Consider the following 13,066-nt stretch of genomic DNA (forward strand, 5'->3'; position numbering starts at 1 on the left):
CCAGGTCAAACGCCGGGCCCCTCATATCGCTCTCATTACTTATTGATGCACCCCTATCCATGTGTAACACTGCTGGTGAACCTGTAGAAGTAGGTGAGTGGGAGATGGCTGACACAAGCAAACACTAACTGCAAAAGGTACACATACATATGTTCTAGGACACACACACAACTAGAAATAGACTTAAACGCATACAACCAAGTGCATGCAGAAAAGATAGTGTAGGAGTTACTCACAGCTGTGATACATGACATGGTGTTGTGCCGGAGTGTAAAATATGTTCATATCTGTGATTATGTGTGACAGGTGCTTGTTAGCTTATCAGCATGTGCCAATGTGCACATTTAATTTCATGCATGTATATGTTTGCAATATTGTGAATGTTTCATTTGCATGCTTGATCTGTTTCACACATGTATGTGCACTCATGTAAACAGGAAAGTATTTATTCCTACAAGTGAGAGGGCACACATGTTTATCGACAGGTGGCATTTGTGAGTGTGCTGCCTTTATTGTCTTATCAAAGTGATGTGAATTTAAGGTTTAACTTCCAGTGAATTATTTATCCCCACAGCAGTCTTGGCACCTGTACTGGTCAAGGGTCTGAAAACATATACCACTATACCATTTGTATGAATGTGCACACAACACACAACCACACAGAATTATACAAGCAGAGCAGCTATAAATATTTATGCCTCCCCTGCCTCATATTTATTTCATCCAGCGAAGCTCATATCAGAGGGGCCAGTGGGATGATGAGGAGATAGGAAATGATGGAGAGAAGGAAAAAAAAGTGAGGCAAGAGGAAAAACAATTGGACAAAAAAATGTAGGTGAAACGAGTGGATAGTTAAGAAATAAAAGGATGGTGAGAGTGAAGTTGGACAAGGTAAAGATATCAACAGAGCAAAAGTTCAAAAAACATAAGAAGATGAAAAAATGGGATATTGGACGTGGGAGGAGAGTCAAAGTCATTCAGGAGTATCATTGTCACTCTTATCGAGTGATCTAAACAGAATCCATTGAGGTGCACAATTGAACATGGCCTGCCATGTCACTTAGCAGGGATAAAAGACCAGCAGCCAGGCAGGAAATGTCAGGGAAAATATCACTCTGCTCTAAAAATATTTCAAGAAAAGGGGACAGAGTCAGCTAATAGATGCTTTAAAAGTTCAGGGGAAGCCTTCAGAAAGTTCTTTATTTTTACATATTCTGAAAGAGTCCACAAGTCATTTTAGCGTTGTTAGGACTGGTCTGATTAAACATGGAATAAACATGACTGACATTCAGTGTCTGTTTCTTCACTGACAGCTGGTTTTCCCGCTAAGTCAGGTTTTGGGAGCAACTGTTTATTAGCTATTTTCCTGACAAACAGCTCTGTTTAAGAAGGTGTTATACTATTTATTATTAGGTTGGCAAGTTTCATCCCTTTTCTTTCTGGGCACCACTGTCTTATCTAAATATGGTGACTTCTGACTCTGGGTCACATTTAATAAGGCAGTGCAAAGTAGCAAGGCTGCAATCTAGAAAAACAAGTAACAAAGGGAAGGTCCAGTTTAAGTGGGTGATCTACTAACGACACACAAAATTATGAACAGACAGTTCCAGCTCTTTTTAATAATGATTCGTGCAGCTTTACAAGAGACAGACTGCACACAGATACATCTGATGAGAGTGTAGGGAATGGAAATTAACTAGATTAAAATAATGACAAAATACCTCAAAATAACAATGCCCAACCTGTTTGTAAAGGCTATCTGGATCAACATTACGAGTGAGGTAAATACAAGAAAAGGCACATTCCCCAAAGGAAATTACAGAATATGGCACAGCAGATGTGACAAAAGAGGACGCACCAAGAAGTGACATTTGCAGCTGCCATAGCACTTAAGTCTGATTTACATAATTCACAACATTCTAGTCCTGTGTGGTAGATTCATTATGATATAGGGTGGGTTGGATATTGTTTTTTAACATCAGTAAGAAGAGGTGTATGTACTGTCAACAAAATCAGAAAAAAACACTTGAAAACTTGACTGTTGTTGAACTGATGATTTCTTGCATTTCATGAAAGTTTTGTCTTTTGACTATATGAAAATAAAACGTCTGTATGACTTCTTGTTGAGCCTCCTGGTGATTTGGTAACATCATATCAGTGTCCCTTTCCAACAATGATCTCGGGACCAAGAGATGAATATAGGTAAAAAAATGTGGACTGTTTTTAGTCAGTCTGCTCTGACAATGCTATGACTCTCTTCTACCACCTGCTCTTTGTTCTCAGCATTGCCTAATCTGTGCAAAGCAGTCACACTCGCACCAGGTGTAAATTAAATAATAAAAAGTAAATCAACTGAAGCAAACCTTGGTAAATCACGTTGCATGACTCTGGCCAAATTTGTGCCTTGAAACGCAAACTCTAACAAATACATATCCCTTCAGGACAAGTGCAAAAGCACCTGCATCCACTCTGATCTGGTGCTAACTTTGCTCTGCAGTAATTTTTTTAAAAGCACATGAGGGTTTGTGATGATGGAAAGCATTATGTTAGCCTCATAGGATCATTACCTAAGTCATACACTATATGGACAAAAGTATTCGGACATGTAGAATTTAGGTGTTTCTTTTCTAATAGGACTCTGGGATACAAAACAATAATGACAAATGTCATAATAGTTTTATATTGTGATAAATATCATGCTGATTATTAATATAGATGTTTATATCTCCAATCAGCATGCAAATCATAGTCATGGATTAAAACAACAAAACAAAATCAATGTTGAGAAAAATAAAGTAACATAACGTGCTGCACACTTTTAATACACCTCAGCCAAATATTGTGTAAGATTCTGTTGAAAGTTACTGCCCTATAATTTAGATAAGATTGTCTTAGTGTAAAACTGACATAATACATATTACATAATATTTATAGTTGAAAGTGCTCAGATATTATAACTGCACAAGGTACAAGGCCATTTGACCTTGAAAAAGTAGGTCAAAGTCACCTATTTTCAACAGGCTTCTGCTCCATGCCAAGATGCATCCAAAGTATAAATTTGGTGCAGATATCTCAATGCATTCTTCAGATAATGTGATTATGTTGTTGAATGGACAGAGGACGGACAGACAGACAAAACGATTATAATACCCCTTCGGCCAGAAGTTGGCCAAGGGGTAAAAAATCATCTCTGAGGCATTTTGGAAGCCAAGATAACAATTTAAGCAAAACTAACCAGTGCAATGCAATGATAATTATCACAATATAAATCTATATTATGACACTGGTCATTACTGTTTTGTAGCCCAGACCCCTGTTAGAAAAGAAACACCATTCAATGTGTCCCAGTCCATTAGTCCATATACTGTGGTGTATGACTCAAGCAATTATGTTATGAGGCTAACGAAAACTGGCCTCAAGATGATAATAATTAAAACTTCCCTAAAAGTCCCTTTATGGGTTGTTTGGACTATTTCCTGCAACAAGTTAGAGTCAAGACTGAGTTTTACTGTAATTTATTTTAAATAGTTTTGGCATGATTACTGTTAACATAAAGCCTAAATCATGTTTTCACTAGTTATTCCCTCAGTGTCTGTGCATTTCCTGCCTTGCCCTTTCCTTTCAGTGTGTCAGAATGTCATGTCACGCATGTGGTTTTCACACACAGTGGCCAAATACATGTATATTCAGTGAAGCTGGCAATATTAAATGTTTCTGATCTCTCCTCATGCCCTGAAAGGCAGCTCAATGACCTTGTGGAAAGAGCGTAGCAGAGAGTAAAGTCAGAGGAGCAGCTCTCTGTACTGTAAGCTTTGAAGCCTCAGGGCTGTGTAACACAGTCAGACTTAGCATGCAGCATTTTAAACAGCAGTGGATCTCAACAGGCGGTTTCTAGCACAGTGAATGGAGCTTGAAGGTACCTGAAGGTGTAAAACCTGTTCTCGCCTTCAGCTCACACAGAGAGAGGCTGCCAGACTCTGTACAGATCAAAGACTGCAGCTAAATGAGCATGTTTGCATTTGCAACTGATTTGGAAAGAGAATTCTTGTAATTAATTTCAGTTTTATCTTAAAAAAAAAAAAAAGAATGATCACTGACTTGTATTTGTGAGCTGTAACACCCACTCTGCAACCTCAAAGTGCTTTAAACCATCCATCACATTGTTACATTATTTTTCAAACGATTTGAAAAAAGTAAAAGAAAAAAAAAGAAATAAACAGATCTACTTTTAACATTCCTTTGGTTCAAACTGAAGATTGCAGGAGACATATTGTGTTTTCTATCAGGGCAAGATACCAATACCTCACTGATAAAATATATCTTCTTAATTTCATGTCCTCTGTTACACTAGTACTACAAATAAAACTTTTTGAACTTTTTTCAGTATATGGCTGTCTAGAACATTTCACACTTCACATCTCATCTCTTCAACCTAATTATTAATGTTGTGTACTCCTATAGATACATTTTAAACAACACTTACATCCTATCTTACGATGTATAAATGTTAAAACTACATTTTACCATTAAAGCATCTAAAATTCCAATACTTTAGGTATATACTTTATTGAATTGTGTACAAAGCAAATGTTTCCAACAGTTTAGTCAAAATCAGCCAAAACCTAGAATTTTGTCAATGTAACAATATATTTCAGTTAGTCAGTGTATATATGTGTGTGTATATATATATATATACATACATATATATATATATATATATATATATATATATATATATATATATATATATATATATATATATATATATAAAGCAAATGTTATCTTTACTTGCAGCTTTTGACTTTCAATCAACCAACCAACCAACCGACTGACCAATCAGCCTACCTACCTTCCTACCTACCTACCAATATTTATATAGTGCCACATCATAACATCATAACAAAGTTATCTTATAATACTTTACATTTAGAGCACATCAAACCAGACTCTTTTGAAGAGACTAGAATGAAGAGACGCAATGTGAATATATATTACTAATTATTAGAATGAAACGCTGACACATTGAGACCTTGTCTGTAAAAAACAATTTCTATCTGAGTCACATCAGATTCAGTTTCATTGGCAATGGCAGCAAAAACAACAGATTCTTGCTAAAACAAACAAACAAATCCACATGCTGCTTCCGAACATCATCTACTGCTACGTCTTTGTTTGCTGCTTTGACTGAGTGATCCCCTTTTGACAGAAACAGCACTGTGCATTAAGAGATGACATGTCAGATTTCAAGAAACAGTTCTTCAAATTCAATAGCCACTCTTCTCAGCTCTGTCTTGTTCTCCACCCTACTAATGAAAATATTTGATGACGTTTACACCCATTGTCCATGTCTTTCTGAAAAGAGTTTCCTGCAGCCACAATTCAATAGTGAGTTGTTAAAATACCAAATAATTTACCACAGGCTGGAGAGGACTGCAAAAGTTTGATACAGGACCCAAAACATGCAACCACATGCAAAGGTGTGTTAACAGAACCTAAAGGGGTTTCTTTCACTACAATGACTGACTTTATGTAGTTTATCCTGCTTACTTCACACCTTCTTACTAAAGGAATTTATTTGAATACATAAATACAGCCTGTAAAATCACAGTCAATCAGAGAGTATTCAACTAATCTATATAATAAACTTTAAGAGAGTAATAAGTCTTTATGGTATTTTCTGAACTTTCTCTTTAGACAGTCTGTCAGCTACATAATAGGCTGTTCAACCCAACAGACCGGCTACCACTGTCAATTCAAACACTTAATTTGATTTTACAATGATCTATTATGTGACAAAGCATCACAATATCAAATGTACTGAAGACATCCCAAGGAAAATCCCAGCATCTGAAGGAGCTCAATCACAGTGGGCCAAGTGTCATTTTGGGTCAATTCTCAAAATCCACAGTCCAAATCCCACCAATCAAAGATTCTTTATGTCTGTAAATCTCTCTGGAGAATCCATCAGCAAGCATGAACACAGGCCAAAGAACATTGAAACTGGGAGCTTGTAAACTACGGGCGTACTGGTTCCCTCGGTAGTCTACATTACTCTGCCGGTCACTTCAGGAGGAAACCAAGCATGACTTCTGGGTCCTTCCTAAATCTTCAAGTAAGACCTGACTACATGGTAAAATACTTTAAGCAGCTATTGAATTTTGAGCTTTAACAGAAACCGTTGCTGGTGGACAGAAAAGGCCCTTTTCTTGGACCTCTCTCAGTACCTTGAAGCATCTTGGAAAAAGACAGCAGCCTGAGAAGAAGAAGTAGAAGAAGGGATTGTGTGTAGTGAGCCAGTATTAGGTTTGGAGCTGCGCTGTGTGTGGGGAGCCAGGTTGACGCTGATCCAACAGGGTGGGTCTGTCTGCTGCATGACTCGGCCCGTCTGGCCCACAGCTACAAACCCCCCTGCAGCTATGAGAGAGACTGTTTAAGTGTGAAGGTGTAAGACTGTGTGCATACCTGTGTCAGTGTGCATGGGGGTATGAGATAGATAGGTTTGTAAGGTGTGCATTGTGCATACATGTGAGTATACATGCAGAAGTGAAGCAAGGTAAGCTGTGCTGTCTATGTATGTGCCTGTGTTCAAGGTAAAGAAGTATCATATAACCAAGTAAACAGAGGATCAGTGTTGGTGTCGTGCTTTTTCCATGGGTCTGTCCTCTCTCTGACCCTACCTACACTTATATAATGCGAAGAGACTCTTTCGTGCCAGATGAATGGCTGGGTGGGGGCACCAGTGCTGGAAGGACTTCAGGAGGGTGAGGGCGTTTATGTTTAAACTGTCACACAAATTGTAAAGACATGAAAATGAATTGAAAAGGGGAGAGAGTTGGATGACAAATCCATAACCACCTGCAATGTCTTAGCTGCTTTATTTTCAGTGATGAATTATCCCCCACCCTTCAGCTCCTCTCTGTTTAGTGGGGACTTAAAGAAACTTTTGGCTCATTGTTTTTTTTTTTTTAGCTGTAAAGTCAGCAGCTTTACTTTTTTTGGTTTATTCACACTGTGCTTAGGCATTGATTCTAGTCATGACAGGTGGTATAAAAGCTCTAGAAACCCACTATGACAGGGCTGTTCAGGTGCGTAGTCAAACTGAAACTGGTAAGCTTCTGTATAAACACAATATGATGTCCTAGGATGGGATCTCCATTTATTCTGAAACTGGTGAGGGATAAGAACCTGAAACCAACAGCTTGTTTGGAGAGTAAGTAGAAGAAGTAGAGGATTCTATTGTTGTTTTAAACCTAAAATGACCTTATGTGCCTGTACCTGCCAACTGTTTTGCATTTTGTCATCTGAATTGTAGTTCCTGACAAATCCTGAAGCACATACAGTGCACCCCCCCCCGAAAAAAAAGGAAGAGTAACGATTTTCAGCCAAACTGAGGGAGCCTTTCATAATTTCCATCATCCTTCTCTGATCAAATACTTCAAATGTGTATAAAACTCAGTCATGAAAACATGTAATACTGGGTGATATGACCAAAAATGCACTAGCATGTTTACATTAGTCAACATTGGTAATTACCAAGATAACTACTTTATGTTTGTCATGAGATTTACACTATCAACCCAAAAATAAGTCCCACATACAGTATTGCATTGGACAGTCATTAGGTTTCATTACAGGGAACACTCAGTCCACAGATCTGTGCGTACCTCTGAATTCAGGTCTGTTCATCAGTATATTAGATTAGAAGCTGGACTTTTCACTTGTTGTTTTGATACGTGTTCTAAGTAATCTTAGTAAGAACAGCTGATTGGAGTAAGCCTGATGTCAGGCTAGCAGCCCACTCAAGTTTGCTTTAAACGCTGTAATCTGTGCATTTTGCCATAATGTTTGCCGGTAGAACAGCCCCAATTCATACCTAGCTGGCTAACGTTACATTCCCTAGTGATTTATATTAGTGACAAAACAGCTTGCTGGTGAACTTTACATCCTAATATAGCAATATAGCTAGCCAAACTCTGGCTCTGGTTTCATTTCCTGTACAAGTGCTCCAAGCCTCTGAGAAAGCACGATTTGTGCATGAAGAGGGGTACGTGCGGCGGGGGGGGGGGCAAATGGCAGTTGAGTTTGATAGACATCTCACCATTCATTCAGTCATTTCAATGGGCCGGTTAAAATGATTGGATGGTGTTTTTTCAGTCCTGTCCATTCCACAGGTGACAAAATTTTTTTTATTTTTGTGTTAGAGCATTTAATTAATTGGATTTTAAGCAATATAGTAAAACATCTCCTATCCTACCTTTAAATATCACAGCATGTTTTTACATCCACAGTTGCATTAATTTTTCACCAAGATCCTTTTTTAATGATGGGACAGTTGGACCGCTGCATAAAGTTTTCTCCGGCATGTCCCAAAGATTCTCAGTAGGGTTCAGGTCTGGACTTTGTGGTGTCCAATCTATGTGTGAAAATAATGTTTTATGTTCACTGAACTATCACAGTGTGATTCTGCTGAATCCTGGTATTGTCATCATGGAATATGTCTGTGTCATCAGGGAAGAAAAAATCGACTGATGTTCAGACCTGGTCATTCAGTATATTCAAGTTCGGCTGACCTCAATTTATGGACACATGACTTCACTGACCTGAACAACTGACCCCACCAGATCATAACACTGCCCCCACAGGCTTGTACCGTAGGTACTAGGCATGATGGGTAGTCACTTCATTCGCATCTCTTCTCACCCTGATACGTCCATCACACTGTAACAGGGTCAGTCTGGTCTCATCAGACCACATGACCTTTTTCCATTAAAACACAGCCCAATCTTTATGCTCTTTATCAAACTGATGGAAGCGACTCACTGCATAAGTTAGAGTTTAAAAAAAAAAAAAAAAAAAAAACACCTGTTGGAGCTGAAACATATTAATCACTGCAATAACTATCAACTGGAAGGATCTGAACTATTGGTTTAGTTAAATCCATGTAGGGACTTTTTTGCGTTTAGCATGTAGCTTTAGTAAAGAGAGAATATTTTTGAATAATTTATCATCAGTTTGTGTAGCCAGAAAATAAATTAAAACTGTCATATAAATCATCCATAACAATGAAAAAATGGACACAATATTTAACATATCTGAGGTAGGACCAGCTATTTGACCCCTGTGCCTGTAAACAACATGTGGTGATGTCATTCTTCTTTTTATTATTAAGAGACAGTTTTTGAGAGATGATGGCATGTTATTGATTAGCCTCTTTTAGGCTTTTTATCCCGCCCCCTGAAGGCGAAGCAAGGGGTATTGTTTTTGGTTTAGTTTGTTGCTTACTAGAGGGCAAGCATATTGGTCAGTTCATATTAGGGGTGGGCGATATGGCAAAAATATCATATCACAATTTTTAAAAAACAAAATCATGATCTTGATTTTAATCATGATTCTTTACATTGATCTTTGAGACTAATTTGCAAGTTTCTGAACAGTGCGACCAAACAATTACCCTATGTAAAACACAGCCTTAAAAGAAAAAAAACAATTTAGCCCAAAGAACCTTCCAGAACATTTTTAATTCAGTTAATGCAATTTTGCCAACATCTGCCAAGAACATAAACATAATAAAATGTAACCAACACTCTGATTAAGTGCACTCTTGAACAAAAAATTAAGTTGCACTATGTTTTTAAGGCAGCTTTCAATAAACATGAAAAGTTAAAAAAAAAAAAAAAAAAAAATACAGAACAAAATATCAATGAAGAAATGCCTGTTTCAAATACTCCTCAAGGCTTATAGAACAAGTGGATAGTAGCTCTGCCCCCCCCCCCCCCCCCCCCCCCCCCCCAATTCCATGATCTGTCTGCTTTTTTGGATCATTGATCTAATCCTTCACGATCTAATATTGTCATATCAAATACCCCTAGTTCATATGTCTATTTGTTGCTTGTTGGAGGGCAAGCATATTGGGCAGTTCGTATGTCTGTTTGTTGCTTGTTGGAGGGCAAGCATATTGGTCAGTTCGTATGTCTGTCTGTCTGTTTGTTACTTGCCGGAGGGCAAGCATATTGGTCAGTTCGTATGTCTGTTTGTTGCTTGTCGGGTGCTGGTAGAAGGCCAAAGTACAGCTGAGATAAAGGCCAAAGTTCAAAAGTGGGCATTTCACCATAACTTCCTTCAAAATCATCGTATCGACTTGAAACTAAAGCCAAATTGTGCTTTTTTTCCCATTCTGCATCTGATGGTATGCATCATGACGTCATAGGGGTCACACCCTCGTTAGCATCTCGGGGTAAATATCAGGTGGATCAGTAAACTCAGTTTTCTGAAATTTCAAATGGCTGTAATATTGCCAATATTCATCCAATCATACCAAAATTTAACATGCAATATCTCTGTGCAAGTCTTTTCTCATATGCCAAATTTCATAAATCTATGTTGCGTGACTTCCAGTTGCTATGGTAATGTACGTATGTAAAATTGTTTTATCGTTAATAACGTTCCTGCTGTTCATCGCAGTGATTTCAAACTAATGCCAAATTATTGGAAATTCAATTCTCTATCCATTACCTACCTCACTTGTCAGGCGCGTGTAGATTTTGAGTTATTGGCATCTGAAGTGACCAGAACTCAAGCACCTAATTTGCATATTCCAAAAATGGCTTCTATCTTGAAAACTAATATGGATATTGACTAATTTTGTATTATCAACTAATAGGAGTTGGATATGGTCTTTCATTTGATACCAATTTTGCTGACCGTCAATGACCTTGAAAGGTCAAACTCAAAGTCATGATTTTCAAAATACCCCATTTTTGACCGTAACCCTTCAACTTTGCAGATAGAGAAAAACAACTAGTATCAGATTGTAAAGCATGAAAATATAGGCCAAAGTTTTCTTTCAAAGGCCTCCGGCAAGTGCACTGCCTATGGCAGTTTCATTTCCTTATTCATTTATTTGTTAACACTTTAGCAGCAAAACTATTGGTTGAATTCATACCAAATTGGGTTTATACATTGCCAGTGACCCAGAATAGATATGAGTATCTTGTCAGGATTATTACCATAAATAATCAGCCTATCATCCTGTATCATCCTGTATCATCCCTGTGCCCAAGAAGGCACGCCCCACCGAGCTCAATGACCATGGACCAGTCACTCTCACCCCCCACATGATGAAGACTCTGGAACGACTGATCCTGCAGCTCATGCGGCCAAAGTGCAGGGGGCGAGGGACCCTCTCCATGTCGCCTACCAGGCACAGGTCGGGGCTGATGACGCCATCCTCTACCTCCTCCACTGTGCCTTCTCCTACCTGGATGCCGGGGGCTGTACTGTAAGGGTGCTCTTTTTTGACTTTTCAAGCACCTTTAACAGCATCCGGCCCCAGCTACTCCAAGAGAAACTAACCACCATGGCTGTTGACCCCCACTTTGTGACCTTGATCGCCAGCTACTTGACAGACAGACCCCAGTTTGTTTGAATGGGGGATTGCTTGTCATCAGTGGTGACCAGCAGCACGGGGGCCGCACAGGGGACTGTGCTCTTGCCTCTCCTCTTAACCCTCTACACAACGGACTTCCATTACAACTTGGATACATGCCACATGCAGAAGTTCTCCAACGACACTGCAATTGTGGCATGTATCAGGGAGGGTGAGGAGGGGGAGTACAGGAGCCTGGTGATAGATCTTGTGGAGTGGTGTCACCAGAATGAGTTCCAGATGAACATCTCCAAGATTAAGGAGATGGTGCTGGATTTCCAACAGGCACCCCCTTCTTTGTGTATCAAGGGGAGGAAGGTGGAGGTGGTCAGCAACTGCATGTACCTGGGACTACAGCTGGACAACAAGCTGGACTAATCGACCAGCATGGACTGTGTCTCCAAGAAGGGGCAGAGCAGGATGTACTTTCTGAGGAGGCTGGCCTCCTTCAATATCTGCTCTAAGCTCCTTCACATGTTCTACCAGTCCATCATGTCCAGTGTGCTGTTCTATGTTGTGTGCTGGGGAGGCAGTGCAAGGAAGAAGGACAAGAAGAAGCTGGACAGAATTATCTGCAGAGCTGGTTTTGTGGTTGGGCTGAGCCTGGACTCTGTGGAGATGGTACTGGAGCAGAGGACCATGTCCAGGCTAAGAGTGATCCTGGCAAACACCAGCCACCCCCTGCACACAGCCTTCTCCCACCAGAGGAGCTCCTTCAGTGGCAGACTGCTGTCATAGAGGTCCTCCACTGAGATACTCAGGCCTACTTTTGTGCCCCATGCCATCAGGGGACACAGTAAAACACTTGGGAGGGGAGGGAGGGAGGTGGTGAGGATGGTGGAAAGGTGAGAGGTGATAAAGTTGTTGATGTTGATGATGATAATGATGAGGATGACTGTACCTTAGTGCCAGCTCCTACCTCGTGTGCTTTTATTGTGTGTTTTTTATTGTATAGGCCAGCTATTTATTTTTCTGGCTGTGTCATTTTATTCATGTATTATGGCAATGTCACTTTTATTTATTTATTATTATTATTACTCTCTATATTTAACTCTTACATCTCATTTGTATGTATGTATGCCAGCAATGTAGTTCACAGAATTTCCTTCGGGATCAAAAAAGTATCTATCTATCTATCTATCTGTCTGTCTGTCTGTCTGTCTGTCTGTCTGTCTGTCTGTCTGTCTGTCTGTCTGTCTGTCTGTCTGTCTGTCTGTCTGTCTGTCTGTCTGTCTGTCTGTCTGTCTGTCTATCTATCTATCTATCTATCTATCTATCTATCTATCTATCTATCTATTACATTTTGGGAAAAGTAGGCCAAAGTTCAATTTTTTTTTAAAATATAAATTTCTTTTTCTTCCCCATTTAATGATAATGGCAGAATTATTTTGGCATCGATCCAGCTGGTGTCATCATATCTATGCAAAACCGAACTGTTTCTGATAACTGATTTTGACTATATAAAATGTTTACAATAGAACAGCTTTGTCTGCACTTCACAGCAGAGCTTAGGATTTCATTGTAAGTATTAGTCAATGGTTTTGTCCGACTAAACTTTGCATAAACAATTAACATAAATAATGAATTCTCTTACTCAAAGGTTAAACATCAAGAGGGTTAATAAAAATTCCCTGGTGCCAA

General features: G+C 39.1%; 1 protein-coding gene across 1 annotated transcript in view; it reads right to left on the bottom strand.

Moving 5' to 3' along the window:
• The window catches only part of jade2 (jade family PHD finger 2), a 458,373-nt gene that overhangs the window by 89,660 nt on the left and 355,647 nt on the right, over positions 1-13,066 (bottom strand).

Source organism: Sphaeramia orbicularis, chromosome 14 (assembly GCF_902148855.1).
Source record: "Sphaeramia orbicularis chromosome 14, fSphaOr1.1, whole genome shotgun sequence".
Lineage (NCBI taxonomy): Eukaryota > Metazoa > Chordata > Actinopteri > Kurtiformes > Apogonidae > Sphaeramia > Sphaeramia orbicularis.